Source organism: Cynara cardunculus (assembly GCF_001531365.2).
Source record: "Cynara cardunculus var. scolymus isolate 2C chromosome LG 2, CcrdV1, whole genome shotgun sequence".
Taxonomy (NCBI): Eukaryota; Viridiplantae; Streptophyta; class Magnoliopsida; order Asterales; family Asteraceae; genus Cynara; species Cynara cardunculus.
This window is the reverse complement of record NC_037529.1, coordinates 62,293,430-62,300,969: the sequence shown is the minus strand read 5'-3', so window position 1 is coordinate 62,300,969 and position 7,540 is coordinate 62,293,430.

Below are 7,540 nucleotides of genomic sequence, written 5' to 3'. Positions count from 1 at the left end.
ATTAAAAATAAAAAATGAATTAAATAAATATATAAAAAATGAAATTTTAAATAGTTAGTTTAATACTAATATCAATATCTTTATTTCAATCTTTTATGATATCTTCATATTTATATTTTATTCAAACATAAAACAATATCACTCTATCAAGAACCACATAAAACCATATTATAACATCAACTGAGATAAAAAAATAAAACATTAAAATCAAGGGAAAGGAGATATTGACGTGAACACCCACATGGGTGTTAAAAGAATAAGTGATGTTTATTACGTGCCGACACTCAAACACAACTTATTGAGTATTGGACAATCGATAGTGAAGGACTATGATGTTCATTTCTTTAAGGATCAATGCCCTATTAGAGACGTAAATAGAAACTTATTGGGTAAGTGTTATGATTGAATTTTAGTGTTAAATTATATTCGTCTTAAAAGGCTTACTATTGTAATTTTAGAGTGTTTGACTTTGTAAGTCATTGTTGACTTTGACTAGAGCTTTATAGTTTGACCTATAAATAGGTTTTGTCTTGTAGTGAATTGTAGAGAGAAGGGAGCTCATTTGTAATACGTAAATTAAGAGGAAATATACTTGACTTGACCAATTGACTTTTTCTGTCTAGACCTTCTTAGTGTTCTTGATGTTCTTTATGAAGATTGTCATAGATTCATGTTGATAATTGAAGATTGATCACGTTGTGGGACACACAATTGGTTACAGAGCCAAATACAGTGAAATCGATTTGAAGAAAACATCCAAAAGTTGAAAATTTCTGGAATTTCATATTTTGTTCATCTTTTTCCAAAAGTGTTCTTGAAAGTGTTCTTCACTTTACTTAAAATTTCTTCTCAGATCTTTCAATTTTTGGTGATTTGATGTTAAAATGATGATCAATGTATGCGTAATAGATTTGTGAATCTTTGTTATTCACAAAATTCCTTGATTTGATCATCCGTTTTCGAGATATGTTATTTTTTGTGATTTTTGAAAGTTTGGTGTTCTTGAAAAAAATTCATAAAAAGTCTGATTTTGATCCATATTTTGGTGAAAAAGTTGTGTTTTTTTTTTTTTTTGTGTGTTTTTGATGAGCCTAAATCGTTCATAGCTTAATCGGATTTCATGACTTAGCATATTTCAAGTCTTAAATTGCTCAAAGTGACCGGATTTAGGTTTAAATCGCACATAGTCTTGATAGGATTAGGTTTTAAATTGCTCACCATGCAGTCGGATTCTTTAGACTTAGCCGTTTTTCAAGTGTAAACCAGACACCCTTTTGTCCAGATTTGGTATAACTCGGTCAATATCCTAGCCGGATTCAAGTTTTCATCGCTCAACAGCCTTACCCAGATTCCTTCCTCGCTCAAACCTTAGCCGAGATCAAAGTTTTATCCGAACACCCCTTCACCCGGACTTGACCTTCCTTGTGTAACAACCTTGACCGATTTAACCTTTCCTCGGTAACCCCTTCACACGATTTAAGTTTATCTCGCTCAACTTTGTCCGTATTCAAACTAACCTGGACACTGCCTTGTCCGAGGTTTATACTTAGTTGCGTGCATCACTCGGATACAGTCAATCCTCGGACAACCCTTCACAAGGATTAGACTTAGCTCGCACACCCCTTCAACCGATTTAGACCTACCTCGATCACCTCCTTCACCCAGATTTGAGTCTCTCGGCCAAAAGACTTAGTTTTTCAAGCTTCATCCGATTTTGAGTTCCATACTTAGTATATTTTCAAGTTTTATCCGATTTTGGCATCCTCTTACATCACTTCATCCAATTTTGAACATTCATTTGCCAAAAGTTGATATTTTCAAAACCATTTTTATCTAGATTTCAGATTTTCTTCATTTTGATCAGTTTTATATGGATTTCACCATTTTTTATCAGATTTTCATCAAAATTTCTGTGATTTGAGCAGTTTAACTGTTTTTGAGCTGATTTTCTATTTTTGTGAACTGTTTTGAACAATTTTAACAGTTTTTGACTGTTTTACTGTTTTTGACTGTTTTCACTGATTTTTTCAAATCTGAGCAGTTTTTGATTCTTTCTAAGAAATTTTTGCGATTATTGATTTTATCTGTGTGATATTTTTGGATTGTGATTTCTTTGTCTGATTTCGAATACTGTATAGATTCTTTTGATCAATCTTTGAATTTTAATGGCATCATTCTTTGAGAAGGAGAGCAAGAAGCTGAAAGAAAAGATCTGTGAATTGGAGATAAATCTGCAGATCTATAAAGACAAATATATACACATGTTTTATTAAAATCATTCAAATGAAGAACTTGTTAAAGATTTACTAAGGGAACATAAAGAAGCTATATAACAAGTTGAAAATGATTCCAAGTTCTAGATTAGCAAACTTGAGAAAACTTTGGATGCTGAAAGGAAAGAGTTAGAGGATGAAATAAGAAGTTCAAACAAGATAAAACAATATTTAGTTAATAAACTTCGTAAAGCTGAGTCGGAACTGAATGCTGAGAGGAACCTTCAAGGAAATAATCATAAAGAAGTTGAGGAACTAATTGAGAAATTTCGTAAATCTGAAAGTGAATTGATTGATGTAAGGAAATTACTGAAACAAGAGAAAGATAAGTTTTTGGAAACTGAGAAGAGTTTGATTGATGAGAGGAAAGTTTTGGAGAAAGAGAAGAAAAGGTTAATAGAAGTTGAGAAAAGACTTGATACTGAACGAATTTCTTTTGAGAATAAGATTAACTCGTTGGAGCTGAATGCTAAAATGCTTTTAAAGCAAATCTCTGATTTTGAACAACTTATCATCTTGGAACGAGCCAATGTTGATAAAGAAAAGAAAAAGATTAAAGAAGAATGTCTGAGCAAGAAATCTTGAATTGTCTGAAAGCATTGCTCAAAAGCAAAAAACACTGGATGAAAAGAAACGACTGTTTGCTCTTGAAAAGAGAAATACTGCTAAGAAATATGCAGCAATTGTCAAAGAGCTTGTAGAGAAGAAAAAATGGCTCGACATTACTTCTGAAAATGATAAGAGCAGTTCAGATGAAGAAAGAAAGAATTTTGAGAAAGAAAGAAAAATGTTTGAGAAGTTGAAAAAGGAGTTAGAAGGTAAGCTTCTTGATACTTCAAAGAAATTGTCTGATCTAAAGACAGAACTTGAAACTGAATTGAACATAAGAACTAAGCTTAAAAAGAAGTACGATTTAGTTGTTGTAGAAAGAGACCAATTATTAAATAAAGTAAAAGACTTTTTTAGTGCTCAAAGCTCAACTGGTTTTCAATCACAGTGTAAAACCAGCTTTTATGATTGTTCTAGTGTTAAATCTAACAGTTATACAAGCAATCCTAAATCAACTGTTTCTAAGAACAGTTCTCGTTCTTCATATTAGTATTATCAAGGGTATGTCATTGGATCACCTAATTATCATTCAAAAGTTAAAAATGTTTGGGTTAATAAAGCTGATTCTGTTTCGTCTCATAACTCTGTTGTTACTAATCCTATTTTTCCTTATATTATGAGATCCACTAATGATCTAATCAATCTTAGCAAGAGAAGAATCATGTGCTCAACATGCAGAACCACTGATCTTATTAACAAGAAAAGGTACAACAGGTGGTATGAAGACAACAACTATCAGAAAAGCTGGAATAATTTTAACATGTATGATAACAACTGGTATGGATCATATTGTATATCTGATCAAACTGTTAAAAGTGTTAAAAAGAAGACATCTAACAGTAATAGATGGTTTGGCAGTTACAACATACACCAACCTGATACTAATAAAGGACACAAGTTCGTCTGGGTACCAAAATCTGTTTGATTTGTTTTTGCAGGTGTGTCATTACTGTGCTTATCAGAAAATAATTTATAAGATACACAAATGCAGGGGGAGTTTATATTATGTCCAATAGTGGTTTCTGAACAAAACATTTTAGGACACATGCTGAATTATAAATGGTTTTTGAATAAATCAGTTCAGGACTCGCGTTGAAATGAATATGGCTTCTGAACAACATAGTTTAGGACCCGAGCCACTATGTTTCCATTTTTTTATTATTATTTTGAGTTGAAATGAAATACTACGAAAATCTATTTTCTATGGGAGTCTCTGGAAAAATTTTAATAAATGTTTTTGGAAATTGAATTGATTTCTGAAACGAGTACATTTTATGAACATGCATTTCCTGAGTTTTTACTTGCGTAATTTCTCATCGTACATAATTCCAATACTTGTTTCAGCCATTCTTCAAACTGTTATTATCACGTCTCTTTAATGAAAATCATTTTCGGTGATAATACACTCATATGTAATCAAAGTTGTTTTTTGATATTTTTTTACTTTGATTGATACACATTTCATTATTATTTGAATATCTGAATCTGTAAACTTGTACTTACAGATCTTTATTCATTTCTCTCACATATTCTGAATAATCTGTTTTGAACATCACTCCTTGTTGACTATGCTTAATTGCTACATTTTTCTTGATCAATTTTTATCTGATCATTTGAGCATCATTGCAATGATATTTTGATCAACTGTTTGTGATCAAATGAGCTTACATTATTAATTCTAGGAGGGACTGAGTGCTTTACATAAATACCTCTATAGAATGTCAGAACCGACATACCTACCCATGAGAACAACCATATCTGAGTGAGCTTAAACTCAAAATGGGTTTATATGCTGAGCTTAAAATGAAAATGAGAGGGGTAGTTGTTGTGAGCCAAAAGAATTGATGAGAGTTGTGTCAGGATTAAAAGATCAAAATAATCTTGTTCTAACCTCTAAATTCCGGGCATACCATGAAATCTATTAGTTCTCAATTCTTTCGAGACTAATATTGAAAAAGGCAAAGGCCAGGCCAATTCTTGTCACAACCCCACCAGCTACTCATTTATCTCTTAACAGATAAGTGTTTCAATAAAACTTGGGGCACGCAGATCACAATCTATCAGATTCTCATTCGGAGAAAATTGATATTGAAAAAGAAGGATATATGTCCCCCGCCCTTCAAGTTCTTTTGATCATGACTTGAGTCAGATAAATTTGTGTAGTCCACATTGATTTATCTTTTTGAGCTTAAACAGAAGCATATGTTGCTTTATTTTTCTACACTACATAGATTTTGCAACTTATATGTTATTTTGTCGTAACATTCATAGATATGCTATTATTAAGCTATCGATGATTGAATGAAAGTCCTGGTGAGATAAACCTCAAAAAGTCTCATATATGAAGTACATTCGTTGTACTGAATATATTTGTTATATTCACAGGCCAATCTTTTTATAAGATTGAAAACAATTTCATAAGTTGAAATTGGTTATTTTCCCATCTTCTTAATCTGAAAAGATTATACAAGTGGATTTGAAAAGATCTACTTACAATTTTACGAATTTGACGGCACACGTTGAAAATTTCATTCATTCTGGTGTATGATGCAAATGCTTCTCATTTCATCATAAGGGGGAGTATGATATAATGAATGAAATAATCAATTTCTGAAGATCGGGAATCGGCAAAAGACTCATGGAGTGTGAATGCATTGACTGAAGATTATTCTTGTGCTACAATGATTGAAAGAGAGTTGAATGTGAAGATCTCATCTTAACAAGAGTTTACTGAAAAAGATTTCTCAAAAAGGAGAATGTTTGTAATAGGGAGAATGTTTGTGAAAGTTATCTGAAAAAATTCTTTTAAGATCATATTCTGAAGATTATTACTGCAGACTGTGACTGTTATTGTTCTTCATTGTAAAAAGAGAAGATCGTTTTATTTTACATTCGAGGGGGAGAATGTTGGAATATTTTCTCAACAGAAGATTATCTGAAGATCATAAAGCAAAGAATGTTAGAAGATTATATTGAAGATTTCAAAAAGTCATAAAAAGCTTAAAACGTCAAAGTTCAAAGGGATTCAAAGAGTGCAAATTCTTTCAAGCCTAAATACAAAGGGGATAATGTTAGGATTAAATTTTAGTGTTAAATTGTATTCGTCTTGAAAGGTTTAACATTGTAATTTTAGAGTGTTCGACTTTGTAAGTCATTGTTGACTTTGACTAGAGCTTTATAGTTTGACCTATAAATAAGTTTTGTTTTGTAGTGAATTGTAGAGAGAATGGAGCTCATTTGTAATACGTACATTGAGAGGAAATATACTTGAGTCAACCAATTGACTTTTTCTCTCTAGACCTTCTTAGTGTTCTTGATGTTCTTTATGAAGATTGCCATAGATTCATGTTGATAATTGAAGATTGATCATATTGTGGGACACATAGTAAGGTCAAGATGACAACCAATAATTCCAGTGAAGTTTAATAAGGAAACGTGTCTGCATTCAGCATGTACATTCAAGATAAATCAAGATTATGGCATTTAAGGTTTGGGCATCTAAGTCTTGGATCTTTAGTCCATTAAGGGGCATACCAAGTCTCAACGGTACAAACCAACAATGTGAGGTTTTTTGGGAACTTGGAAAACATGCAAGAAATCCTTTTCCAAAAGAAGAAGCATGGAGAGCAAAGTGTCCTCTCAAATTAGTTCATATGGATGTGTGTGGACCCATAAGAACACCGCCTATAGGGGGAAGTAAGTATATACTCACCTTCATTGATGATTTTAGTAGGAAAGCTTGGGTGTATTTTTTGCATGAAAAATCACACGTATTCAAAAATTTTAAAAGCTTCAAATCTTTTGTTGAAAAACAAAGTGGATTAGGTATCAAGGTTTTGCGATCTGATAATGGGGGTGAGTACACATCCCAATAGTTTGAATCTTTCCTAAAGAACATGGAATTAAACATCAAAAGTCCATCCGATACACCCGACAACAGAACGGGGTTGCAGAAAGGAAGAATAGGGCGTTCATGGAATTGGCAAGAAACATGTTAAAGTTTAAATTCTTACCGGACAGATTCTGGGCTGAAGCTGTGGTGTGTGCCATATACGTTTTAAATATAGCAATCAGAAGTCTATAAGGAATCACTCCTCAACATGTGGAGTGGGTACAAGCCAACCATAACCCATCTAAGAGTGTGGAGTGGGTACAAGCCAACCGTAGCCTATCTAAGAGTGTTCAGTTGTATAGCATACTTTCGCATTCCTGTTTCAACCGCGGAAAGCTAGATGATAGATCTGAAAAATGCATTTTTATCGGGTATAGCGAAGTTTCTAAGGCATACAAGTTGTACAACGGAATCACAAGCAAAGTGATTATAAACACGGATGTGTTGTTCATGGAAGATAAAGCATGGGAGTGGACATTGGAAGCAGATAAGACAAAGGTTACCGCTTTTGAAGAAGAATCACAAGACAATGCCAATATGGATTCTGATCAGGTACATGATCCTATTTCCACACTTAATCAATCACCACCATCCAGTTCTATTGCATCATCATCATTAACATCATCTCCACTTACCTCACCCGAGTCAACACCACTTAAGATGAAGAGTTTGATGAATGTCTATGCAAGATCACAACAAATTTTAGACAGTGAACTGGTGGATTTCGTATTATTCGCCGATGCAGACCCAACCCAGTAGATTTTGA